This window comes from Emydura macquarii, unplaced genomic scaffold, assembly GCF_026122565.2.
Source record: "Emydura macquarii macquarii isolate MOO-44397 ecotype Brisbane River unplaced genomic scaffold, CSIRO-AGI_Emac_v2 contig_1043, whole genome shotgun sequence".
NCBI classification, from domain to species: domain Eukaryota; kingdom Metazoa; phylum Chordata; order Testudines; family Chelidae; genus Emydura; species Emydura macquarii.
Window position 1 is genome coordinate 5004942 of NW_027131180.1, and position 27969 is coordinate 5032910.

General features: G+C 39.9%; 1 long non-coding RNA gene across 1 annotated transcript in view; it reads left to right on the forward strand.

The window, feature by feature from the left end:
* LOC137151068 (uncharacterized) overlaps window positions 1-27969 on the forward strand; it is a 126192-nt gene that overhangs the window by 32497 nt on the left and 65726 nt on the right. The gene's annotated exons all lie outside the window — the stretch shown is intronic.

A 27969-nucleotide genomic window follows, 5' to 3' on the forward strand; every position in this document is an offset into this window, starting at 1 on the left:
GTACAGCTCTCATCCAAGCACTGAAGACATGGAGATGCACCAGAACCGCTTTCTCTGGGGAAAAAACACAGGCCCATGCCACCACTATGTAGTTAGAAATTGATCTCCTGCAGCTTCTGATGTCGGTGGCTGTGATGCTCAGTGTCAATGCAGGAACATTTTCTTTTGTATCTCCAGTCGTGGGTTTGTCGCTGGGCCTCTGATCTGGCACAAATGTATCCGAGGGCAGAACGTAATGATGATAGAATCATAATGGTGCAACCCAGGGTAAATTTAGCTTATAATGTGGTTCTTAAATTCATCTGGACTGTTCATATTCTCTACTTACCCCAATAGCAGGCTGTTCCACATTTAGGTGATTACAGAGAGACCCTATAGGCAAGAAAAATGTAGAGATTTCCAATTGCCTTTAAAAGATGCCTGCAGATAAACAGTCACATAGCAAATGTAAGGAAGAGAGACTACAAAAAGAATGAGAAATAAAATTAATGCATAAGTGCAATATAGGGTATCATATATGGAAAGTAGATGGAATGGCAAGATGTGATAAGATATGACACTAACTTCAGGCAGAAACAATTTGATAAAATATTCACATTCCTTAATTCAACTTGGTTAATGGTTGTTTACACATTCTCTCTCTATCTCTTTCTCACCCTATTAGCATGTCATGGAGTATGCAAAACATGCAGGGCCATTCCAAATCAGGTTATACAACAGAAAAGAATTAGACTTGACAAACTGAACCACAAATCAGACTCTGTACTATAAAACCTTGGGTTAAAACACAATAGCACCATAGTTTCGGAAAGCTAATGATTATTTCATAACAAGACCTATAACAATATTCTATTATCTATTACATGAAAGAAAAGTTAGTTGCATCATTTGTAATAGACATACAATTTATGTGGTGGCATTAGTAAATCGGGTCCACTGACTCATAAATAAGTAATATGATTTAGGTAAACCATCATACAATTTATAAATCAGTAACAGCCCGTAATTCAGATACGCAATTTGTAAATCAGTCAACTGATCCTTAAACCTACATGATCTATAAACCCATCATACGATTTAGTGAGGGTATCCATGCTCTGTTATGAACGTCAGAAATGCGATTATACACTCTACCTAAGGCCAAATCTTAGTCATTTCTAAATGGAGATATGCATGTGGTGAGCTACAAGAACACCCGCAGCAGCTCCATGCACAACTCCCTCTCCTATAGAGATTATTCCTACTACTGGAGGACAAGGAATAATCTGACCATGGGAATGTGCAGATGAGAGCTTTTGCCATCTCAGAGGTATACATGTGCAAAAAATATGGACCATTCCTAGGGATTTCTCGGCACTGTCTCATATCATCCCTCCACGGCCCCTTGAGCAGGGAGCCTGTAGCGTAGCTTCTCTGTAGGTACTGTGGGAGGAGCGATAAGGGCAAATGGATCACAGATTTGAGTGGACAGATCCTATTCCATATTCCCCTGCTGGTTGCAACTTTTGTGGTAAATATTTTGATGCAGTACATTACTTGGACTTCCCCGAAGAGAGGACGTCACTGAGGCTAACACAGCCCTATTGTGAGGATCTGACAGGCTCTAACATCTTCACCCCAGTTTTATTTTAGTGGCCATCCTCCAGGACAGATCTAGCATGTACTTGGGCACTGGGTGGTTTCCAAGATTGGACCCACTATGCAGAGAATATTATTTTCAGTACAAATAGTCAAAGCAATTAAACTTTGGGGAAAGCTAAAAATAGTTGCTCAGAAATATAATGCTGGGGATCTGGCCCAGCATTTTTATAAGCTTCCAGAAGGGTAATACAGACAATGGGAAGTATTTTTGTTTTGTTTTGATTTTTTAAAGGCTACATTAAACAAAGAATTATTTACTAAATGGAGTCAATGCCTAATAATTCACAGTAATTAATGCACATTGACAGTTTCTCTCTCTTCTTGAGAGTACAGCTGCTGGGTCATTTACCAGATAGAGAGCTGGAGATGCTAAACCTTTCTGGTATTTTATGTGCAAGCAAAACTGCTACAGGTTTCATGATGTCTTTGAGTGCTAACGTCTGTATTTAAATATCCTGAAAAGAAATGGAAGCAAGGATGTTAACAATATTAAAAAGTAAATATGAGTTTCAAAGTTTTCATACACTAGGACAGCATTTCTCAAATGTGGCCATCAGCAGCTTTTCTTGCAGCCACAGCCTACTGTGACTGGGGAGTGGCAAATCAGCGGCCCCTCCCGCAGGGCCATCAACAGGGATTAGGCTCTGCCCTCCCCTCTGAAGCCACAAATTCTGGAGGATCAAGCAGCTGGTATGAGTTCCACCAGGTAGTGTGGGGTAGTGGAGCTCGGTTTCTGGGGATAGTGGAGCTCGGGTTTCCGGCTTCAGCCCTGGGGTGGCAGGCAGCAGACTTCAGCTGTGCAGTGGTGGGCTCTGTCCCCCAGCCGCAGAGCTATGGGCTCTGGCACCATCCCCTAGATGTGTTGCGGTGGGTGCCTGCCCCGGGCTCCCCACTCCCCAGTCATCCCTGGTTCCTGTGGTCTCCTCTGGCCCTGGGTTTCTGGCATAGCAGAGGGACCCCAGGATCCAACCAGCGGGCTTTGGATTCTGGCCCCAGTTGCACAGCTGTGAGTGCCAGCCCTGGGCTCACCCCTTCCCCCCACCCATCTCTCCTGGTCCCTGCTGCCTCCCCCAGCCTCTCCTCCATCCCCCCACATTACCCTTGATGCCCGCTGCCTTCCCAATCCCTCATCCATCCCCTTGTCACCTTTTGTCCCTGCTGCCTCCCTACCCACCTCCCCATCCAGGGCTTAGTTTGTCTCCCAGCTTCCCAGAACTGAGTAAGTCCACTGTGGAAAGTGATATTTGTATGTTTGTTAATATCATGTTTCACTGCCTCCCAGCTAGCTAGCAAATCTGCTGCTGTGAAAAGTGATATTAACATACATACAAATATCACTTTTCACAGAAACAGACTTGCTAGCTATCAAGCAAAAAAAAAAAAAAAAAAAAAAAAAGCAACCTTAATAACAAAAACTAGAACATGCAAAGCATTCAATTTGTGTTTCTCTTTTGTTTAGGTCCAGGAAAGAATTGAGACAACTGTACATTATGTTTTATTATTGAGTCTGCAAAAAAATCCTACATAAATAAATTACAACAATTTGGGCATGTATATTTATTTGCTTTTCCTAAAATTAATTAAGTATTTTAGGAAAAATTGTCAGAGCAGCTGCCAACAAGAGTTGGAGGCCACGCTCTGATGCCACCAAAAAAAATGTTATGAGAACCTCCGCGCTACGGTGCTTAAGGCATTTTCAAGGGTGCAGCTTTGATCAACAGTTTATTTAAATGCTGATTATTTTAAAATGTAACATACTTCCTTAGCAGTCTTCTACTTGAGTTAGGGTCTGATTTTGATCTCATTTACACCAGTGTAAATGCAGAATGATTAAGGCAAGGATCTGACTTTTTAATTATCATAGTGTAAATCATTTTTGCTGGTGCTAAAATCACTTCATCTTTGCCTTCCTAACATACATGAAGGAGTGCATGTGTGTGTTTGTACACATATATGAGCACTTTCTCCTTTGAAATTATTGCTGTCAAATAGCTACTATTCATGTTCTAAATCCTAATGCCCTACGAAGGATATATTTTATCATCAATGTTTAATTAGAAATCCCCCATTAAAATCAATTATTTGTGTCTAAAATGAAGTGCAAAATATTTTTCTCAGTTTTTATTCAATCCCTATCCTGGCAGAATCCTATTTAGTGGGAATTTTGCCCAGATAAGGATAGAAAAAAAACTGTCGGACCTCAAGATTTGGTCCCCTGTGGTTTAGCCACTTTGACTCTTAGCCAAAAGCACCAGTACACATGAATACAAACTTTGCTTTTCAAAACCAATCCCCTTTTCTAGATAAAGAGTGATAGCAGAAAATATGTGCAGACTGGAAGAAAACTACCAGAACCTGGGGAGGAAAACTAAACTCAATTCCTACTCTTTGATAAATCAATCCAAAACCATTATGTACATAGACACTTTTATCCTGTTTTATGCACATTGGGTCTGATCCATTAACATCAGTGGGAATCTTTTCATTGGCTTCAAAGGGTTTTTCGATCAAGCCCTTAAAGCTGAATTCTGCCTGTCTATTTTAGGTACTTATCTGACCTCTATCCTATCAACACCCCTGTGATTAGGGAAATATTATTATTTCCAATTTACAGCTGGGTGACTGAGACACAGGGAGATTAAGATTACGTCTGCACTGCAGAGGTATGACTGCAGCACATGTAGACATACCCAAGATAGCTATGATGCAGCTAGCTCAAATAACAATCGCAGTGAAGCCATGGCCCAGCTGCAACCCTGGCTATGCACTCCTGTGATTAGCCCATGTCACTGCCCCTTAACAGCTATTGTTATTCGAGCTAGCTAAATCGAAGCTAGTTTGGTGAGGACTACACATGGTGCAGTTACACCTCTGATTGCAGTGTAGCTAAACTCTAAGTGGTTTGCATACAATCACACAGGAAGTCTGTGGCAGTGTGAAGAACACAGGTCTCTGACATCCCAGGCTAGCGCCCTTATCACTGGAGCATCCTTCCTCTTTTTGTAAGCCTGCAAAGCACTGAACAAGCAGGCTCCAATCCAGCAACACATGCAAATGAGTACCTTCATTTCAATGCAAAAATAGTACACACTGATAATTTCAAGGCAATGTTTAGCAAGAAAAGGGCATGCTAGGTTGAGAGCTCGTGGGCCAGGTTTTAGGATGATTAGAATAGAGTAGTGGGAGGACTGAATTATTAAGGAAAAACTAAAATCAAAACCTTTAATATTAACCATTAGCATAATACTTTTAGATAACTTATGGTATTATTAGTATTTTCAACAGAAGTGTCATACATATTTGTAGTTGAAATGAAAGAAACCTTAATCTCTTCTGGGTTTTGGTTTTGCTAAATGAAATTTAACTCTCTTGTGATCCTACAGAGTATCCCCACAGTAAAAATCAGAGGATTTTTTTTAATGTAATGCATGCCTTATACAATAGTCCTGCTAATTATTAATACAAGCTTACTTCTGGGATCAATATGTCTGGATTTGTTTGGACTGGATTCAGGCATATTTTAAACAGAATCTCAGAAAATGCAAAGCATGACCTTCCTCATGTTACCCTCCAAAAGTAGAACTTTTTTACTGACTATTTTTAAGCTGTTGATCCTTTTTCACAATCCCTTAAGAAACATATGGCAAAATTACACTGCACAAGCTTTATACTTCATCACCTCGTCAGAATAATGAAATGGAGCATTAGGCATTCAGCCAGAAGTTGCCATCCAAGGGCTACACCTTGGGTGTGCAGACTCAACTTTTGTATTTAGCAAGGAAGCATATGATGGTTGCTGATATATTGTTATCAGAACGTTCAGAAATTGCTGAAGAAAATGGGGATTGAAGAGGGGAGGATTTCCAATCTGGAAATTGTGCAAATTAATTTCAATAGCGGAAATGAGAGAGAAGGAGACTGAGTTAAAACCAGTAAACAACCTCAGCATTAGATTCATAGCAAGATTTCAGTTGCATATTCATACTTTGAAACACTTCTACAAAATATGAATGGATGAGAAGTGTTCTATTTACTATAGGCCAGATGGGTAAAGGCGGGAGAGAATTATAAATAAAAGGCAACATGCAGCAGACAGAGAGAGAGAGATAATGGACAGGCAAATGATTTCATTGAAATGTTTTCATTTGACTTGGCTGAAATTTCATTATAGTCCACTGCAGAAGTTTCAAATAACCTGAAAACTGTGGAAAAAACATCTTCCAAGTTGAATACCTGAAGTTAGACAGATAATTTCATATTAAAGCACATAAAATAAGTAAAGTTAAGTTCCATTTTCAGTGGTCCATATCACTTTTGCTGATTTCACAGGAGCTTTGGGTAAAAAGCATCTTTGAATATCAGGCCACTACTTAGGTGCTTAGGTATGGACCTAGGTATCTAACTTTAGCACTCATGTTGCTCTTAGAAGATATTGGGCGAAATTCTGCTCTCTGTTATGCTCATGTAAATCCAGAGGAACTCCAGTGAAGTCAATAGATTGACACTAATGTAACTGAGATCAGAACATGACCCACTATATAAAGGTTAGAGAAATATTATCCTGTACCTTAAGAAAAATAAAACCAAAATTTATCATAGGTAGTATCTGTAACTTGAAAAAAAAGCATCCAACTGTTGTTGGTTTTTGTTTTGTTTTTGTTTTTTTTTTCAGGTAAAAGGTCTGAAAGTCAAAGTTCATATTTTTTTTCAAACTAAACTCTTGGCTCTAGCTGAACTCAGTTAATTAGTTTAGCATGGTGGGATTTTTTTCTCTGATATTGATAAGGCATCAAGATGAAAATTTCTCTGCCTTTTAGAATCCTTTTAGTGAGAGTTTAAATTTTGCTTAGATAACAAAATGCAAAGAAGAAAACTGGCATACAAGGTCAAATAAGTTTATTAGACAAGGTATAGTGCACCAAGGACCAAGTGATTAAAGCAAGAACTAAATGTTTCCACTTGCGTGGGAGAAATTTACTTAAACGTTTTGTGCTGGGTAGTACATGCAAGAAACAAAACAAAACAAAACATTTTGTGAATCTTCCTGCAGCTCATTTATTACATGAAATCCACTAGTGGTAAATCATTAATTTCACATAACGTCCTGGAAATTGCCTAGTGGGTTTGAAAAGTATCCCATATACTACCTTCCCGTATTATTATTCCCTTTTTTTGTTTGAGTCTGGAAAGCATGGTAATTTAACCAACTTCAATATAAACTGCAGAATTATATCACAGGAACACAAGAAAATAGAAATTGACATACTAAATCAGCCCAGGGTGAAATGTTGGTTCATTGAAATCAATGGGAGTTTTGTCATTGACTTTTGTCAGGATTTTATTCCAGAAGTCCATCTAGTCTCAGACAGTGATCAGTACCAGATGCTTCAAAGAAAGATGTCAGAAACCCTGAAGTAGACACTTATGGAATAATCTATTGCCATGAAAATTTCTTCCTAGACCTTTTGTTATGCTAGCATATGCTCTGAATCATAAGTGTTTAGAATTAGGCACTGGTCAGAAATTCCCTCACAGAATGTTTTTCCATTGGAGAGTACCAATTCATCAAAATCAAAATATTCCGTGACGATAGTTTGATTTTGACAAAGGTCAGATGGAAATCAGGCAGTGTTCAACAAGCTTCCTTTGGGAACCTGACTAATTGCCTGCCCACTTACCCACCTGGCTCCTTGGCAGCTTGTCTGGTGGGTTGATGGGAGGCCAAGGTCTGGATCCCATGCTCTGAGGCTCCTAGGTCTTCCACCTTCAGGGCTGCAGCCAGGCAGTCATTCTGAGGTTGCAGACCTCAGAGCTCTCCCTTTCATAGAGACTAACAAAACTTTTTGGATTTTGTTTCAAACTGGAATAAACCAAATTTCAAAATACTGAAATCCTCTGCAAAAAGGTCATTCCATTCTCTGCACAGTTATATTTATGATCTCTTCCAAAACTCTTGGGATGTATATATGTGTGTGTGGTTTTTTTAAGCCTTACTCTTGTAAATCTGGACAATCTTGTTATATACATAAATGTCCAGAACTTTTTCATATTTGTGATGTGGGAATGCTGACGTATTGGCCCAAATGTAGAAATGACATAAATTGTGGTCTTATTGACATGTTAGTAAATCAACATCAGGTGGTGTAAACTTGTGTAATTTATACTCCAAGGGGGTAGAAGGGTGGAGTTGAATTGAGAGAAGCAATCAGTAAAGGTGTGTTAGAGAAAGCATCAAAAGATAGAGATTGTATCTGGCATTTCTGGCTACTGAAACCTTTAGGTGTCCGGAAGCAGAGAAGAGTCCAGAAAGAACCTGAGACTCCACACCACTGGCTAAAAGAGGTCAAATGCTTTGGTATTATATTGGCTGGTTCTTCAGATATTTCTATCTCTATCCAATGTTGCTTCTATCGTGCATATATTCAGTTTCAGCTCTTCATTCAGGCACTAACCTTGCTTTGACACTGGGGAAATCAATCAAGGGTGCTTTCTACATCTCATGAGGGTAATGTGGAGCTGGGTGTCATGTCTATACTCCTGGTCCTGGAGTACATGTAATTGCACAGTCCCCAAAGGTTTAACATGTTTGTTGAATAATAGAGCTGGAAGTGAACTACTTATGACAAACAACTTATATATATTATATATATTCACAAATCGTACATGAACAGATCCTGAGTTTGAAACTTGGTTCACTGTTTGAATCTATCTGATGAAAACACCATGTAAACAAATGTGAGCCTAGGGACACCTTGCAATTTGTTTTTCCCAATTCAGCTCTTGTTGAAATCAATGGAATTTTACCATTGCCTTTAATGGGAGTTGGAATTGGGCCCTCCATATAGTCACTATGTGCTATTTCTTACTATCATGGTGTAATCAATCAGCTTAATCACATGGTAGTGTTTCTGTTCTGATACTGGAAGGGTTTAACTGTAATAAATATTGTCATTCTCCTTGGAGTAAATGAGACTCTTCACATAAATAAAAACTAGTCACACAAATAACAGCTTACTTTCTTAGTTTCAATTTTTATTTAAATCCCTAGTTTCTATTTTTTTATCTACTTAATTTTAAGTTCTATTTCCATGTGTGTGTGTGTGTGTGTGTGTGACCTGGTAATAAGTATGGAAGCTGCTGGATCCAGCCCATGCGTAACACAAGTGGATCCAATGAAATATGACAAGAATTAATGAGACGAGAGCAGTTGGTTCCATGAAATTACATCTCAAAAAGTGTGTAAGCAGCAGCAGATTGGCATCAGGGTCATGTTCTGACTCAGCATAACAGGGGACACAAGAGTGAAGCAGACCCAGAGCACACACCAAGTTGACCCATACCTTGGCCTGTTCCTGAGCAGTCTGCTGATAACTATGGAGAGTAGAACACTCTTAGCATGTTTTAATCAAGTGATATAAAGTGATCAAGTGATCAAGCTTAGTTCAAGTGGTATAAACTGTGACGTCTTAATAGTAAGCAATAGTGAAAAACTACAGGAAACCAAATCTGAAGCACTAGACATTGGAATGACTGCTGGGAGTGACTGAATTCTGCTTGAGTCAACTTCAGCAGTATAAAAGGATGAGGGGGAAACAATAGGGATTTTAGGATGAATTACAGTGGGAACTCTATTCCTTGCAGCTAGAGCATGTGGAAAGAACAAATCAACCACATGTAGACCCTGAGAGCAACTGCCAAATAAATAGAGACTGCAAGAGAAATAATATTCTAACTGTTTTGTTAGTTGCAACAGAGAAGAACAAATTAGCAAATGCAAGCAGAACTTCAGAGCCACCTCTTATCAGATTACTAGGACAACACACTTAAGAGCATGCTGTAGGCAACAAACTGGCAAGAGCAGAGGATGGCTAAGATGACCCCAATACGTCTTTTACAATTCCAAATTCAGTGATTGTTTCCTCCAGTGTACTTTCTCCATCACCATTCAAGAAGCAATAATAGAGTTGTCATCTTCATTTAGCACCTTTTTTTTCTATCTCTGTGGCTATTCTGATCAATAATCTTCCCAACTGGTGGTGTAGTTCATTCTGTGATGTACTTCTGAGGTGAATGGTCAAATGGTCTATGGTTCTACTTCCTGGGTAAAATTTGAAAAGGCAGGAAAACAGGGTACATTTTGTTGTGTTTTCACAGTGTGCACTGATTCTCTGAGTAAATTATTTTAGCTTGGGGGAGGTTCCTCACATAATAAAAGTCAATGCAGAAACTAGGATTTAGTTTGAGTTTTGTACATTTTGCAATAAAGCCAGGGAGAAAAGACAGACAGACACACACATGAAAGGAGAATGAAATGGTTTCTATTATATCCCCACATTTTTCTGCCTTCATCAGGGACTCGAACTGCATCATAGGGGCACTGACATTAATATTTCAAATATATTTAATAGCTACTTCAAGAGAAAATTATTTACCAGAAGATGCTTTTACTGCATTGCCTAGGGAAAGAAAGAGACAGAATTTATGGCATTATCACCCCAGCTGCAGCTACAACAGTTCACACAGAATATATAATTGCACTGAAAACACTACACCAGCAATCTCAACCATCAATGCCTTTACTTAATGTTACAAATTCAAAGGTAAAATACATGGTCTATTGGCAAGGTCTATAGCTGCTTTTAAAAACATAAGCATTTGGTACTGTGCAGGATGAAAGGTAAAAAGGGCTGAAAAATCTTCTGTCTAACATATTCGGGAGCAACTGTTGTTAGAATTAATGTTGAGGCTGCAGATGATGGTTTGCTTATGCAATCAGGGAATAAACAGTAATGAGTTTGGAGAATTTATTATATAAGTATATTGGGAAGGTGGGCACAATTTCACATAAACCAAAACAGCTTGATACACTTTTGAACCCCATGCCATCACCTGAAAGACCTGAGAAAAGATAGTTCTGGATTTTACTGGTACATATAACTACCACCTTGTCACCATTCCATATGCTATGGTGCTGCGGAATTACTATTACAAATAGCTGGAGTGAGGCTATACTCTCCAACGACTCTTGCAGCAGTTGATTTTCTTACGACTTTGTTCAACCAAAGATAGCTGATTATTTAAAATAATGTGAGTTTTGTGCTACTGAAGTTTGTGAACACTTAAAAAAGTAGGTAATCGAACAGTATCCTGTTTTGCTATATAACCCAAAATCAAAGTCTGGTAGTGCACACTCTCTTACATCACTGTAACCCCTTTGGAGGGGGTGCTCCTGAAATACCGTATTAAGCATCTAGAGAACTTTTCCCAGACTGTAGCGGCAATTCAGAGATTCAGTATTTTGAGATTCAGAATTCTGAGAGATTCAGTATTCTGTTTCCCAGATTACCTAGGATCCAAGGCAGAAATAGAACGGGCAAGCACCATTGCCAGAACCAATCAGAAGCCAGAACTCAGAGACAAAGGGTTTGGTTTTACTCTGAGTTTTGTCTGAGTTTGGACATTGGCATGGAGAAGAAACAGAAGCTACACAGCAGGGAGGACCCTTCTACCCTTCACATTCCTACCCAAGGGAAGTCTCTTCATCCTTTTGGGATTTCTGGAACATTGAACAATGTTATCTCAGCAGAGACCAGAATCCCTGGAGGCTGGGAAGAATTGTAATCAAGCTACCACAAGACAGCCTAACTGCACATTGGAATCCAGACCAGAGAACCACAAGGATAGTCTTCCCATCCCTAGTGTGGATCCTTGATAAGAACACCCTAGTTTATTTATTTTGTTATTTTGTTTTAAGTGGGCCACTGACTTCAGTGCTGCACCCTCCATCAAACACTGTGATTAAACTCACTAGGCAGGTGATGGGAAAGAGCACAAAGTGGTTGGTACAGGTTTTAATGTTGGGAGGGGGAGAATTTATGTAGTGTTTTTGTCTTTTATTATCCTAATCCCCTTTTCAGTTTCTTGAGTTTCCATAAAGCCCCAGTTATTCTATTATTCTGGAAATCCTGATAGCTGTTTTATTTTTGTGTGCTCTGACTGACACTTCTCTGTATGAGACTGGGTGTTGAGCATTCTCCCAAGGGACAAGCCCGCTGTGTTCTCTGCACTAGGAGAAGTTTCCTTGGATGGAGGAACCAGGAGCCCCTTACAGATGAACACAGAACCCTGAGAACAAAACGGAGAAGGCTGCAGCCACTCCTCAGGGCTGGGGTTACATCAGTAAGAGGTAGGTAGTCACACAACCCGTCTAGCTGCTCAACTGTGAAAGGAGGCTGGATAGTATTTATTTGACTCCTACCCACACTTTGCTCCATGGCAGGTGTGACTGTTTTGAACTTTTCTGTGAATGAACACCTTACTCATCCATTTCTTGTTCACTGAAATAAAAGAAAATACTCATGATATTGGGAGGACAGACAAAAAGGGATCTTTTCTATGGCCTATGTAGCTGAAGAGTGAAATGCATAATCATATCAGTACAAAATTAATGCAATGCTAAGGATATAACTATTTTCTGACTATTAAATGGAGACCAAAAGTACCCATATCTATAACTCGTATGAAAACCTAATGGAATCTTGTTGATATTTAACTGCAGTAAAATAAGAAATATGTCAGGATTAGTGAAAGTCAAACATCCAATTCAAATTACTTTCAAAGCCAGCCCTTGAGGGTTAATGGGATATCCTGCAGTTGCCTTCCAGGTAGTGTTTTGGACAAGATAGTTTGTAGTTTGAATTACCATTTCAAGCAGTCAATAGTATGAATTAGTAGTTTACATGAGGTAGAATTAGAGTTCACTGTAATGACTAGACTCATGATACTACTGATTACCACTTGTGTCATGGGATGGGGAGAACACTCTCCTAAAAGGATATATAGTACTAGTGTTGAGTGTAACAACTTGGCTTGGCCTCTATATAGTGACCAGTCTGTTGTGTGTGGACCCAGTCTCTGGAGCCTTTGAGTTTCCATGCCCACTGAATAGACTGTACTCACTATTTCTAACTCTAAGACCTTTGGACACACTCCTGGGCTCAAACTTCTTATCCAAGCCCTTCCTTGAGATGTGCGGTACCGCTGCTCAGCCATGCTGGATCTTGAAACCTGAGCCACCCCAGTCATTTATACACACTTCCCCAGAGCTCTGCTTAGTTTGTGGGCTCTCTAGCTTCAAATTTAACCCCTCTGAGGGCAATGTGGCAGGCTAAGCAAGGAACACAGGCTTAACAATGGAATTTCTTCACCACAATGACTTAAGTCTTGGGTGCCTTAAGTGTAACTGATCTTTGAAAATAACAAAAGTCCTGTGATGTACCTTTCGCATATCTGTTTTCACCCCCCTCTGAGTCCAAGGTCTATTCATGTTTCAGGTTGAGAAGAGTCCTTTCTGACTTCTGTCTCCTGAAAGTCCTCCTTACATGTGTGATTGATGGTTGAGTCCCCTGCAAAGAACAGAATGTTTTTCTGAAGTAATGCATAGATTCCAAGGCCAGAAGACACCACTGTGATCCTCTAGTTTGATCTCTTGTAAAAAGATAGGTCATAGAATTTCCCCAATATAATTTCTAGAGCATGTAATCCTTCAACAAGTTGTTAAATACCTTTACTGGGTAGGGCTGCTTCTGGAATGCAATACAGTAGACAGACAAGTTCAACACAATATAAAATGGAGTTAATAATTTGATACAGACATATCCTATTCTGACATACTGAGACCTTGGTAGGTTCTATATATATGGATGGTGTGTCCTTTATTTTGTTACTCCGCTACCCACCAATGATTCCAGCAGTAAAGTTTATCACAGGACTCTTTTTTTTTTTATTCTAGTTCTTATACAACCCCTTATTCCCATGATATCTAATCGCCTTTCAGTACTGAATTAAGCAACTTGGTTAACATCTGTCATACGTGATTTGTTCTTTCTTGCATCATCTCCACAGGGTAACATTGTGTGCATTGTGTTGCTTGTGATTACTTTTTTTTTAATTGATTTTCATAAAGAAACAGACAGTAAAAAGTATAAACAAGTAAATGACTTACAGCTTGTATATGTTTCCAAATACCATATGCTTCACAGGATCTCCAAAAGTGTTATGCAATTTTGCAAGACTAGACAATACGAAACCAGGCAATACTACATAGACATAACACGTTAGGGTGAGGCTAATAGTAATAAAATAGGGAAAATGTGGAAGGAGGGCTAGTGAGGGAAGGGAGGAAGGAAAATCAGAGAGATTAGGTGGAAGGTCTGGAGGTTTGGCATTCTTTGAACCATCTCTAGAGGTAAATGACCTAGGATATAATTTTCAGCTGAAGGTTGAGTTTTGAAATTGAGCACTGTTTTAACTCCTGTTTCCACCTCTTTTCACAGTAGCCTTACTGCTGGACAGTTCCACAGCATATGCATCAGGGTTCTTTTTTCTTTATTATAGCACCAACAGACATCAGAGGATAAGACCTTTATCTTGTGAAGCCTCTGTGGTGTCCAATTCATTCTGAATAAAATCTTTTGTGGTATCAAGCATAGCTTGTGATCCACAGAAGCATTTTTACCTTTATATAATCTGCCATTGGGATTCTGTAATGCCCAGGGATCAGCCCAATCAAATGGCAGTCCAGATCATTGGTTTGAGTTCACTGAAGGGTCCAATAGCTGGAAGAGCCAATCCAAAGGAGAGGTACAGTGAGGTGGCTGGCAGGATCAGGTGTGGTCGGGTTTCCAGACATGGTCCGGTAGGGGTGAGTAGCAAGCAGAAGGCATGACTTGTTGCTCAGACAAGGCCAGAAAGGAAGCAGGAAGTTTATGTAGGATCACAGACAATCAGGGTCAAGACCAAGTGGCCAATCAGGAAGCAGGCTGTGGAACCCTGGAAGCTGGACCAACCAAATCTGAATTCCCAATTATCCGATATGTCAGTGTGGCATGACAGCCCAGGCAGCTTCCTGAAAACAAATTATTTGAAAGTCTCAAGTAGATTCCCTTCCCATGCTTTCACAGAATTCTTCAGGCTAATGTAGTTCTTTTTTTAATAAAGTATACATAGTGGAAAAGGGCCTGGGAAGTTTATGCAACACTTCTAATTTATCTTTGCTACTTTGTTACTATTTCTTGGTTGTTTTATATCCAGGTACTTTATTGCATCAGTTTGCCTATGGAAATTCCATTGAGAGAGAACCACTATCTGGCAACCAGGAGATTTCCAGTAATTCTGATTTTTCCCAATATATTTTGTAACCAGGTATTGATCTGAATATTTTAATTGACGATAAAAGAAATGCAATTGTATTTTCTGGCTCAGAGATACACAGAAGGGCATCATCTGAATATAGCATCAGCTTATACTCCATGGAGCTGAGTTATATAACCTGGAGCCCTGGATGAATCCATATAGCTACTGCCAGAGGCTCAAGAATCAAATAAAAAAGTGATGGAAACACTGGGTATTATTGCCTAGTATCCCTGAAGAGGTATCTGAGGTCGCATTGTTGGTTGTAAGGCAAGAGGTTGGCTGAGAATATAACATTTGGCTCCAGGAACTAAACACAGGTCCAAACTGAAATTTTTATAGGGTTTAAAACATATAACTCAAGCCCATCCTGTCAAAAGTCTTTGCTGCATCTAAGGCTAAAATGGGTTATGGTTCGGGATCATCATATTTCACTGCTATATTAACAATAAGTTGTTGAATGTTATCACAGTCATGATGGCATCTCACAAACCCGAAGCAGGAAGGTGGGGCTAGGCCTTTAAAACCCAGGCCTGCTCGCTCAGTCAGGGGCCAGCGGCTGAGGGAGAAGGACACCTCTCCCTTGGTGCTCGAGCCTAGGCCACGCCCAACGTCCACCCAGAGAAGAAGCCACCGGATCTACCCAAGGCATGGGGCCCTGCTGATCCAGAGGAGCGGCCTGAACCGTACGACCCGGAGGAAGGCCTCCATGAGCTGCCTACTGCCTGGGACCCGGAGGACCTGCCCGAGCTGCCTACTGCCAAGGACCTTGAGAACCTGCTGGTGCTGCCTACTGCCTGGGGGCCTGAGGACTTAGAGGAACTGCCCTCCACAGAAGACTCCACACAGTTTCCGGACCTGCCGCCGATTGACAGTGAGGGATTCGTGGGACTCTCACACATCTACCCCAACGACCCAGAAGGAGACGTCTGTTCCGACAGGTTAATGATCCCTGAGAGTCAGTAATGAGTCGATTAATGATTAAATGAATTGTATTATAAAACAACAGGAATAATATAGATTTTTAACTATTTCTAGACTAATACAATAGAATATAAAACAGACAATTACTATACAATATAAACTGAATTTGAACTGACAGTTAACTGTAAGACACAGAATGATACGAAGGAATGTTAAACAGACAGCTTGGCTGCAGAATACAGACTGATAGTTAACTCCTTACCAGCCAGGCGAGAAAGGGACACAGGATAATAAACGTAAAACTCGAAATCGGCCGGCTAACAAACAATTCGCGCTTGGGGGCGGGACACGGGAGCGGAAGAGTCCGGACCAGGTGATCAGGCTGGTAGTTCGGAAAGGTTCTCAGCAGGAGCTTGGGAAAGACCCCTTTTTATGGGCTAAATGGGACATGAATGGTTAACTGATAGGTCAGAGATGCAGCAAGGGATGGGGCTATGGGCTTTGTGCCAGCACTGGATTGGCCGGGGGACACTTGCAATAAGTTTAGTTTCCTGGTTGCTGTTAAGATTCGTTTCCCATGGTCAATTAAGTTTCGTTTCCCATATATGATGTGGGAGCAGAAGGCACAGCTAATAAGGTCAGATTGTGGGTTGACCGTTAGCACCAAATGGGTAGGGGGGGGCGAGGAGTGGTCATGGCAGAATTGGTGCAGCGACAACGTCTAGCCTCAGGTACTCTAGGGAGAGAGTGGGAGGAAGAAGCCCAGGGAAGCCGACTACGGTTCGGCTGAGCTGATATTTGCTGTGAGTCAGCGTGTTTCAGCTGGATCCCCGCTGACCCAGTGACGGGACACCCTGTCACGGACAGGGCCCTGGGCTGGGATGAAGTGGAGACAGGTGGGTCTGCGTCCCCCTCCCCCGTTCCCTCACCCCAACCTGGGGAGGATGCTGGCTGAGCGCCAGAACTGGTCCCTTACTGCATGCCTGACCTGCGTAAGGGCTGGGCCATGGACTGCTGCTCACTCTGCTAAGGGCTCAAGCCTGTGTGGGTTTGCCTGCCTGCCCTACCGAAGGGCTGGGCCAGAGATTGCTTCCTCGCCCTGCCCAGGGCTCGAGACTGTTTGCTGGCCTGCCCTCCAAGGAGGCTAGGCTATAGACTGCTTTCTCACCAGGCTGAGGGCTGTTTCCCGCTGCTGGCCCGTCCCTGGCTGAGGGCCGGACCATAGACTGCTAGCACGCCCCGTGGGGCAAGAGACTATTCCCCCAAAGGAATGGCCTAAACCAAGGCTTGCCCTATTGAGAGCTGGAGGCGGCCCCTTTATTCGGACTCCCCGAAGGGCTTAGGTGCCAAGAGGTGTGGCCTCCCTCTGAGATTGATGCAGAGGGAGAGCCACCAGCACTGCCACCTACAGTGGATCTTCTACACTCAGGAACAGAGCCATTGACTGTGATCCTCATTCCAAAGCTTTAGGTAACCTTTTAGTATTCTGGGCTTGGATCCTTGACCACTTTGAAGATAAAGGCCTTCAATTTGTACCTCATATTCTATGCCTCCATAGATAAATGTGCTGAAGGAGTACAGTTAGTGATGCTGATGTGCTGGCACTAGAGATCAGTGCACTAGCACTTTGTAGAGAGCTATGGGGAGTGTGGTTCTCATTTCATCCTCCTTCCTCTTGAAGCCTACCAGTGAAAATCAGAAGTAAAGAATTCCCTTCAGAAGAACTGTTTGTTTTAAGGGAGAATCAAACTCTTAACTGATGTGAATACAGAGCTTGTGTGCTTATCTCCAGAGTCAGTACCACAAATGTATTATTAACCTTACCCTTGCAGTAGAGCAAATATATAAGGACAGAAAGAGCTGAACCCAAGTAATTGCATGGTATGAAACAAAGCATGCCTAATGCTATGAAAATACTGAGACAACTAGTCAGAATGTCTAGTTTAATTTTGCTAGGATAGTGAATGGTACCACAACTACAACTGATCAGGGATTTTCCCTCTGAATAATTTTTCTGGTATAAAATGCACTTTTGGGGAAAAGTTTGTCTATGAGGAAAATTTGAAATGATGCTCCTTGGCTGTCCATTAGAAAGCTCTTCTCAACTTTACTTTCTACCTGAAGACAGAATTTTCCAGGCAGGCAGCTGGCAAGCCAAAAAGTTCCTCTTTGGTGCTCCCAAAACAGATTTTTTATGAAAATCCCTTCCCAAAAAAATATATCATGTTTTTGATTTATTTATTTGGTTCAGGTTCAGGACAAGAATAACTTCAAAAATGAGAAATTTTTCAAAAGGATGGAATTCTGTTTTCTGGCCAGATTTATCCATAACATATAGTTATGACTGCTGTCATAGTCTGAGTGACCAAAAATAAAATGATGTGATGACAGCCTTTGTACAAATATGTGACTAATAAAGTCATCACTTCCCTTCTGGAAACCAATATCTCCATTGTATAGCAATCAATATTACAACATTCTTCCACATCTCTTAATATCTTTGTGTATTTAATTTTGTGATTTCTCTTATTTTGGGCATTTCACCTTGATTTTAATTTATCATAGTGGCTCCATGTCTGGACCTGGATAGGTTGCCAGATAAATCTCAAGGATTTCTTATATCCACAGAAAACAATTTATCCAAAGTATAAGATTATGTCTACTCTACAGCAGCTACAACTGTAGTGCCATAGTGTAGACACTTCCTACATTCACAAAAGTTTTTTTTCTATCAATGTAGTTAATCTACCTCTCCAAGCTGAAACGTCAATTCTCTATAAGAAATTATATCAGTTATATGAAATGGTGATCTTTTGTCATGTTCTATATTTTAATCAGGAGCCTTTGGTGATTTACTATGACGTCTGTCAACACACGTTTCCAGTACTATAGCCTAGTCAAAGCAATCCTTGATGTATTTGAGTAATGTTTAGTACTTGACCAGTGCATAACTTGCTTGGACAGAATCCAGATTGCTCTGGGATTAGGTGCTTTTCTAAGACTGGTGATAGATGGTTTAAGAAAAGATACTCGTAAAGTTTGTAGAAATGACTTAGTAGTGATATAGGCCTGAAGTTCTTCAGGTCTGTTGCATCATTCCCTGACTTCAGGAGTGCCACAACATGTGCTCATCACCATATCTTTGTGTGTGGTTGAGCATGCATTAAACAACTTGGTTAATCAGTTCTCTATTGCTGTCCTGAAGTGTTTGATTTGTTCATTGCAAATGTCATCTGGACCAGTGGTTTTCCCATCCTTGAGGGCGTTAATTCCAGAGATTAATTCAGTCATGTACTGTGCCCTTAAATTATAAGTATCCTCATCTTCTTGCTACTTAAGCCAGATCTTGGGTCGTTTCTTCCTGTCCTTTTTTAGGAGTTGGTGTGAGACATGGTTTGCAGCAACATTGTTGTTTTGCTCTGCCTTTTTTGTGTCATTATTACGTTTCTGGATGGTTATACATGCATTCTTGTTGCTATAGGTCATGTTCATGCTCTCAGTGAAATTCTGTTATGACTTCTGTTTCTCTCCCTTTAGTGCAGAGACCAGTTCTTCACCAGCTGCAATAGTCTCCAGGAAATAGGTCTGCTTCAAATTTCTGCTTGTATTTTGCATACCGATCTGATAACTTGGATGTTAGTCTTGTCATGTAGTTTGTTCTGCAGCCTCATGGAATCTATTTATTTGAGACAGTGTGCACTGCATTGTCAAACTGGTTGTAATTTTCTGGTATGCTTTGATTTTTCTTACAGCAGCATTGAGGTCATTTGTGAAGTTCTTCCATTCCACTTCCTTAAAATTAAAGCAGTGTCAGAATGGTACTGAGTCTGTTATGGCTGCATTGATCTAGATAGCAATGGGCTGGTGCTGTGAATGTGGAAACAGATCCAAACTAAGTTTGTTACATGAACCAGGTATGTTGTTGCTGACAAATGCCAGATCAGGCATCTGCTGCTGAAAAAACTTGGGATTTTGGGGTTGTAAATTAATCTCAAGTGGTGTGCATCTGTCCATGGGTCAGCTATTTCAGTTATTCTATAACCCTATTTGATGTTGTGGTTGTTAGTCACCAAAGATCACCTGTGTTTTGTCATGTTTGTGGTTATGTGTGGGATAGCCAACTTGAATTATTTGCAGGTCATTTTGTAGACAGATGTGATGGAAATGCCACCAGTTTCTACAGTCTGGACTTCAATGTCATTATTATCAATCTCAGATGTTGTGTTGATAAAAACATCAGGTTTGATGAAAATGGTGATGCTGTATTGCTCATGTGGTCTATTGATAACCAAGTTCATCCTGAATATCTGGGTGCCATTGTTAATTTCTCTGTGTGTCTCCTAAAGGCATAACACTTTGCGATTGTGATTTTGGCTGTAAGGTCTTGTTTGGCACCCAAGAGCCCTTTAACATTTGCTGATAACTTTTTCAGTGCCAGTCCTAATGAGGACCCTTTTGAGTGACACCGATGAGTGCGTCGACATTCAAGTATCAGAGCCATGTTAGTCTGTATACAGCAAAAACAACAAGAGTCTTGTAGCACCTTAAAGACTAACACATTTCTGCAAGCATAAGCTTTCGTGGGCTGCTACCCACTTCATCAGATGCATGAAATGGAAATCACAGATAGGAGGTATATATATCCATCCAAGGGTAAGAAACAACAATGGGGAGGGTAAGTGCTAACAAAGTCAATTCAGAAGGAGAGCACTTCAATCTCCCAGGACACTCTGACTTGAAAGTTGCCATTCTTCAACAAAAAACTTCAAAAACAGACTTCAGCGAGAAACTGCAGAGCTGGAACTCATATGTAAACTTGATACAATCAGACTGGGTCTGAATAGGGACTTGGAATGGTTCTCTCATTACAAGAAGTTCACTTGTCACTGTTCATACATTCTCACCTTCTAATAAACGGTTGTGAATAGGCCTCATCTACTCTAACTGAATTGACTTTGCTAGCACTTGCCCTCCCCATTGTTGTTTCTTACCCTTGGATGGATATACATACCTCCTATCTGTGATTTCCATTTCATGCATCTGATGAAGTGGGTAGCAGCCCACGAAAGCTTATGCCTGCAGAAATTTGTTAGTCTTTAAGGTGCTACAGGACTTTCGTTGTTTTGACATTCAAGTACTGTCAGTTGGTTATGCAGACAGCTGCATCAGTTTTCAGCAGTAGACATATTCTTTGGTTATATTGCAGTAGTTGGTGTTCAGCAGGATTCACAGATTCAGAGAATCTGACAGGGGCTGCAATGTGAATGCTCTGCTGTCGCCTACAGAAAAATACAGAAAAGCAGATTTATCATATGTTGATTTTTATAATCTTTGTTTTAAGCACTGGAGAAAACATTAATGAAGGAGGAATTGCACTTCTAGCTGTCACCATTACAAAGAGATATTAAGATGAAATAACTTACTATGTGCAGAAAATCATAAGGAAAAATGGGGTCCAGTGATTATTTCCATACTGTGTTTTGAAAATTTCACCCTTTAGGTGTGCTTTGTTGTATGAAGGGATAATACCAAACCAGATCTAAGTAAGGAGAATGGATCAAAACTGGAAATGCTTTCAAGCTTTTAAGATCAGTACAAAAGTCCAACTTCGCATATATACTGTATAATCTTGTGCAATTTCAATTAAGCAAGCAAGATTCTCATTAATACGATCACCCCTTTACATTGCTTGGACAGTTCCTTTAAAGTAGTAAACGTAACTTCATTTAATGTAATGTAAATGTAATTTATGATCAGAGTAGTGTAAAAGGACCTAGGTATAAATGAAAATCAGGGCCTAAAATGTTAAAAGCTTGGGTTCAGTTTGCATTAGCCATTTAAATTTTGAATGTTTATCCAAACTTTAACTTCCGTTGCAGCCACATACCAACTCCCCTGATTTTCCACAAAACCTATTCTACCCAGGAGACTCTAAAACGTTCACTCTTTGGCCCCCAGAATTCTCCAGTAGTGCTACCTGATAGCAGTTATTTTTTTGGACTACACAACCATGTTTTATTAAAAGATATGCTCTATTCAAACAGGAGTTATTTCAGGGCAATTCTATGTCCTTTGTTATGCAGGAGGTCAGACAGGTTATCACAGTGCTCCCTTCTGGCCTTAGAATCTATGAATCATTTAGAATACAATTTCTTCTTGAAGGAGTAGCCAGACAGTACATGCCCCTTTTGTATTTTTAGGACATTATTCACTAGGTTTGTTTCCCTCAAATCTGTTTTCTGGGGGTCACTAGCTATCCAAAGTCTTTAAAGAGCAACCAAAGACCAGGTCTGTCAATAGGCCTGCTCCTTCTTCTGGCTTTGAAGAGTATCTTTTGGTGGGTATAATCTTCTACAAATCCACCATGCTGCCATTTTGGAATTTTACAAGCGGTTCAGATATGAATTGGTTGTAAAGAGGGCAAAACTTATGTGCTGTCCACTCTCAAAAAGCTCATTTGTTCTTCCCTACATTTGATAGTCTTTCAGAAAATGTTTAATTGTATAACTTAAGTAAAAATGCAAATTTTATTTTCCAGGTTTTGGTAGCACAGTGTGAGCACAAGGCTGGGAATAAAGGTTCTAGTCTTGAGCATTGAATACTGTGGCAAAGCAGAGGGAGGCAAGGATCATTAGAGGAGTGGGTCCACAAAACAGCAATATGGACAGTTTCTCTACTCATAATTATTGAATTAAGACATATCCTCTTAATTCATTGGTGAAGTTACAATAAAACTGGAAGAGGTGGTGGAAGATACTAAAGTGATGAAATAACAATTGTATACATAATGAACACAATAACACTATGCCAAATAACAGCGAGTGCTCTGTTTAGCCAGGTATCCTGCTTCAGAGAATGGCTTATACCTGCTGCAGCAGAGAGAGACATTTTTAGTGTTCCTATAAAACTAAATACATAAATAAAAGAGAGGCCATAATGCATGGCTATGGAACAACTGCCCACAGAGGAATATCTTCCTAAAATCCAGGCAGTTATTAGTTAGCTTATGCCCCAAAGATGAGGTTTTATATATCTTATAAATATTTTATCTCATGTAATGTAACTGGGATGTTATCATGATCCATATAAATGTCTAATCCTTTTCTGAATCTCAATAGGACCTTGGTCTATCCTATACCTCTAGTCACTTTAATTGCCCATTGTTGGACCCTAATTTTGCTACTATATCCTTTAGAAGTTTAGTCAGGTCCAATTTTGGATGGTTGTGTGTCATAATTGTATGTTTGTTAATGGGATTGCAGGGATGATCTGTTTCAGTCCTAAAAAGTCCTGTGCTGGATTAGTCTTGTGATATGGAGAAAGAAACAAATTGTTGTATCACACTTTGGTCAGTTATCCTCTATTTCAGGTACTCAGGAGAAAAATTTCTAAGGAATCTGATCACTTTTCAGAAAACAAAAGTTGTAATTAGTGCTCACTCACATATAATATTAAGCTTCCTATAAATGGAGGAGCTCAATAACTCAGCAGATGAGTATAGCTAGTAAATTGTTACTCAACCCATCTTGCCATTTTGTTTGTGCCTCAGATAATATGTTTCACATAAACCATTTACTGTTTGATCAGCTGTCAGGATTAGTAATGGAACTCTGTCACTGGTTCAACCAGAGCTCAGGTCAGCAGTGACTGGATGGCAATATCCTCCCCAAGACCAACATAAAATAAGCTTGTGGTCTCAGTTCCATTTTCAGAGGATAACTGTTCACAACACATAACCCACACTATTGACATTAACTGGAAGGCTGAGCAGAGAAACCAAGGAAGGATTTCATATGGTCTGGAGCCAGGACTGCCCTCTGCATACTAAGGAGATTTTCTTTCCAGTTAGTGTTGAGGCGTATTTGTTGGGTAGTGGAGAAAGCTTTCACTAATACTGTCCAGGCATTGCAAGGTATTACAGTTGGATCCAGCTCCCTCTGATCTCAGTTGGATTCTTTCTATTGACTTCAACAAAGTTAGATCAGGTTCTTGATCTACAAAACTCCTTTCACCTTTCTCAAGCACTGAGTCACTGAAAATTCATTTATAAAAATTACCTAACAAATTCTGCTGTGTGATAAAGTTCTCTGTGAACTGAAATAAATGAACATTTTCTTTTCACATAATAGATATAATGAGAATTCCACTCTACCACATCACTGTTAGACCAGTAATTACAAGATTTCTAACTACTTAAGCATCTGAATAAAAAATTTCTTAAGAGGTAACATGGGCAGCTGGTGTTCTGCTGAAAGTCCTTTTATTTACCATGCTGCCGAACGTCAAATTACTGGATCAGGTTGCTCTCGCTATTAACTTTTGCAAAAGATGTACAAGCTTTTCATTGACTTGTTTCTTAGCCAGTGGTGAAAATGCAGACAGATGACTTCATCGACAGAGCAGATGAGAAGACTTAAAGAAAACAATGTGTTTTAAACAAAGGAGCCACTTGAGCTGTACAGTGGGGTTGGAAGTTACAACAAATTTGTGTGTGTGTGGAGGGGGGGGAAAGCAATTTGCAAAAGATCTTAGGAAATGTAGAATTATTTTACAAATTAAAATGGATCTAGTTTATATTTTAAATGAAAAAAACAAAAATGCTTCAATCTGAAAGCAGAATGAAATTGCTGCTTCACAATGATCCTCACACTAAACTACAACAGCATCAGCACTAGAGATTCTGCATTACAAATTTTAAAGAGGTGTAAAAATTGAGATTTTGTAAGTGGCTTATCTAGATTTTTCATTATTAACAAATTATTGGAAACAAATTGCTGGATGTGCTTTTAGTATATATTAAGTTTTCCTATTTCTTTTTACGGAACATCAATTCCAATAGTGTTAAGCAGCTGATTTCCCTTGGTATATGTAGGTGTGCTACTCATTAGTCTGCCAAAGTAAAATGTAATTGGAGTTTGGCTAAACTCATTCAGAAAAATGTGAGTATGTTCAAACATGAGTTTACATGAATATCCACAAGCCATATGAGTGAGCATATTTTACATTTGCACCTCATACCAAATTTGAAGGTGGGTCTAAAAAAGTCTAGACGGTATCTAAGATATTGCAACTTACATTTTTTCTTAGCTTCCTCAGTATGTTTGACCCACTTAGACTTCCTTAGACCTACTTAGAGTCACATTTATTGATCAAATTTACAGCTTATTCCCACACCCACATTGACCTGTGGATTTTACTTCTAGTGCTAAGTTTTAAATTACTTCCCAAATCTAACGGGTCAAAAATCATCCATTAAAATGAATGGAGAGGATGAAAAAGTGAGGGAAGAGAGAGAGAACATCTCTATTCTCTCATACAAATGCTTTGTATTTTTCTCCTTTACATTACATTGCTGTTTATTTTTTATAATCCTATCAGCAAATTCTTAAAAGCAATTGAAAGCCAGGCTATTTTCTCCACCTCCCTTTTCAATGTGTATGGTATAATTTCTGAAATAGGCTCATTTCAGGTAATGGAAAAACACAGAGATGCCATGATACTGTAAAGAAAATATATGTATGTAAATGGCTTTGAGCTAAAGCCCCCATATAACTAATAAATGAGAAATTCAGAGAGCTGCTTACACATTTTCTTAGAACTGATGTTTCGGTGGTTGGCACATTAATACAAAAAAGCCCAGCTATCAAACATACATGCCTAAGCTGAGCCCACAAAAAATGAATAATTTGACTCTTAAACAGGTGTTTGCATGAAGAAGTGTTCATTTGAACAAAAAATTGCCCATTTTTCATGTGTAAATGCCTTTTTTGACCAAACAATTACCTTTCTTTGCATGTGTATGTATATTTAATCATTGCAATGCAAGCATGTCTGAAAATTGACCCCTAATTTTCAGTGTTTCAAACTTACACTTTTCCCTATGAGGGACAATGGTACATGGTCCTGCATAATTATTCTATCCCAAAATAGAATATTTTTAAATAGATTTGTGTATATTTCATTGTTTTTGTTTTTAAATAGAAAAGCATGTATAAAAGAGATATAATGGGTTCTTTTCTTATTATGGGTAAGAGTCTGTCACTCTTACTCATAATAAGCCTTATTCATAGCCCACTTAGACTTTAGATCAGGGACTGTGATTACTTAATACATCACTTCTCCAGTAGTCACACTGAATGTAATGTGGAAGTGTGTGTGCATGTGAGAGAGAGCAAAAGAGAATTGACTCCAAAATTGGGGAATAAAGTTCAGGTAGAAAAACAGGTTTTTAGCAGATGTGCAACAACAAATCTTTCTATCACATTGCAGAAGTTTAAAAAGGAAAAAATAAACTGGAAAACAAGACATTTTAATTTTAAGGTTACATTCAGGGGAAAATTTTTTTTGAAAGACTAGAAAGTCCAAATTAAGGTTACGCAAACCTCTGCAATCCTCCCAATCCCTATTATAGTGTACATTGACTAAGTAGATTGAAAAATATTTGAAATACTTCTTATCTTAGGTGCCAATTATTGTCAGTCACTCTTTCGTCTTCATGAGGAATAGCTAAAGTCATAAGATTGTTTTGGAGAATCAGGTCAAACACTATGATCTGTAGATTGTATTTGTATAGGAAGATTATGAGGCCAAAACACTTTAAAAAACAATAGTAATTTAGGCATTATAACACCTCTGTGGAGTAGGTAAATCTTTTCTTCTTATTATTATTTTTTATTATTTATTTATATTACCGTAACATCTGGGAGCCCCCATCATGGACTAGGACCTAATTGGTCTAGGCACTAAACCAAACAAAAATAGTCCGTGCCCTGGAGAGTTTACCAAAGACAATAGACGGATATCGAGAGAAGTGGGGGAGTACAAAGAAACAGTAAGATGGTCATTGGTCAGCATGACAGGTAATACTCTCAGTTTATCCTTTGTCAAATATTTTTGTAGGTCTCACAGCAAAGTAGAATCTTAAGGAGGATCCTAATGGAGAAGTGTGAGGGACAGCATGGGAGAAAGCATGAACATGCTTTGTTTAAAAAATTATCAAGTGGGTGGTAGAGGCTGACATCATGGCCCAACTGGAGGTGGGAGTCAGCTTTTTGACACAGAATGAGAAATATTAGAAAGAATGGGGCTAGGTTGTGAAGGGCCTTGGAAGTGAAGACAAGTGATGTGATAAAGAAGAGGGAGCTAGTGAAGGGATGCAAAGACAGCAGTGATGTGGTCAAAGCAATGGGTCAGGAAAATAATCTTTGTAGCAGATTTCTGAATGAATATCAGTGGACAAGACTGCATTTTACCCATTTACAAAGGGGAAAATTGAGGGTACATTTAAACAGCAAATAAAGGACTGTGGCAGTGAGTCTCAGAGCCCGGATCAACTGACTTAGGCTGGTGCGGTGGTGCTAAAAATAGCAGTGTAGATGTCCAGGATTGGGCTCTGAAACCCATTGAGGGGAAGGATCTCAGATCCTGGACTCCTGCCCAAACCCATATCTACGCTACTAATTTTAGCCTTAGAGGTGAGCCCCGCAAGCCTGAGTCAGTTGACCTGGGCTTTGAGACTCACTGCTGCAGGTTTTTTGTTTTATTGTGTAGACGTCTTCTCAGGCACAAAGAGGTTATGTGAAATGCTCAATATCACACAATAAGTCAAAAGCAGAATTGGGAATAATAAAACCCAGAGGCCTGATGACCAGATTCTTGCTTTAGCTCTTAGAACACACTGCCTCGTGTTTATCCAGAGAAGTACATAAGCATGTGAGTAGCCCTATTGACTAAATGAGTGTAAGTGTTCTGAAGACCTGGCACTGGTCATGCATTCCTCATGACACTAGTAAACACACGTTGCCTTCACTCATTTATTGGAACTGCAGGAATAACCAACAACTATGGCTCACGGCTGCTGAAGAAAGCTGCCAAAACGTTGCTCCCTCTGCTGGATTTGAACAGGGAACAAGAGACTACAAGTTCTTGGAGACAGCAGCGGGGGACAGAAGGTTATGTGGTCCTAATACAGGCCACAGAATTCTCCTCCAGCAACCTGTCAGCTCTGTCCATGCATTCCTATCCATCCAGTGCCACTTCTGACAGTCCCACCCAGCCACCCTAACCATCTGCCTCCTTCTTCCACCAGCACATGCTTCCCCACACATATCATGACCAGTAGAACTGGACCCAGGTTTTCTGGAGGGACTGTTACTCAGGGGACACTAGTGGAACAGGAAACGTGGAATTAGACTGGAAGCAACTAAACCAAAT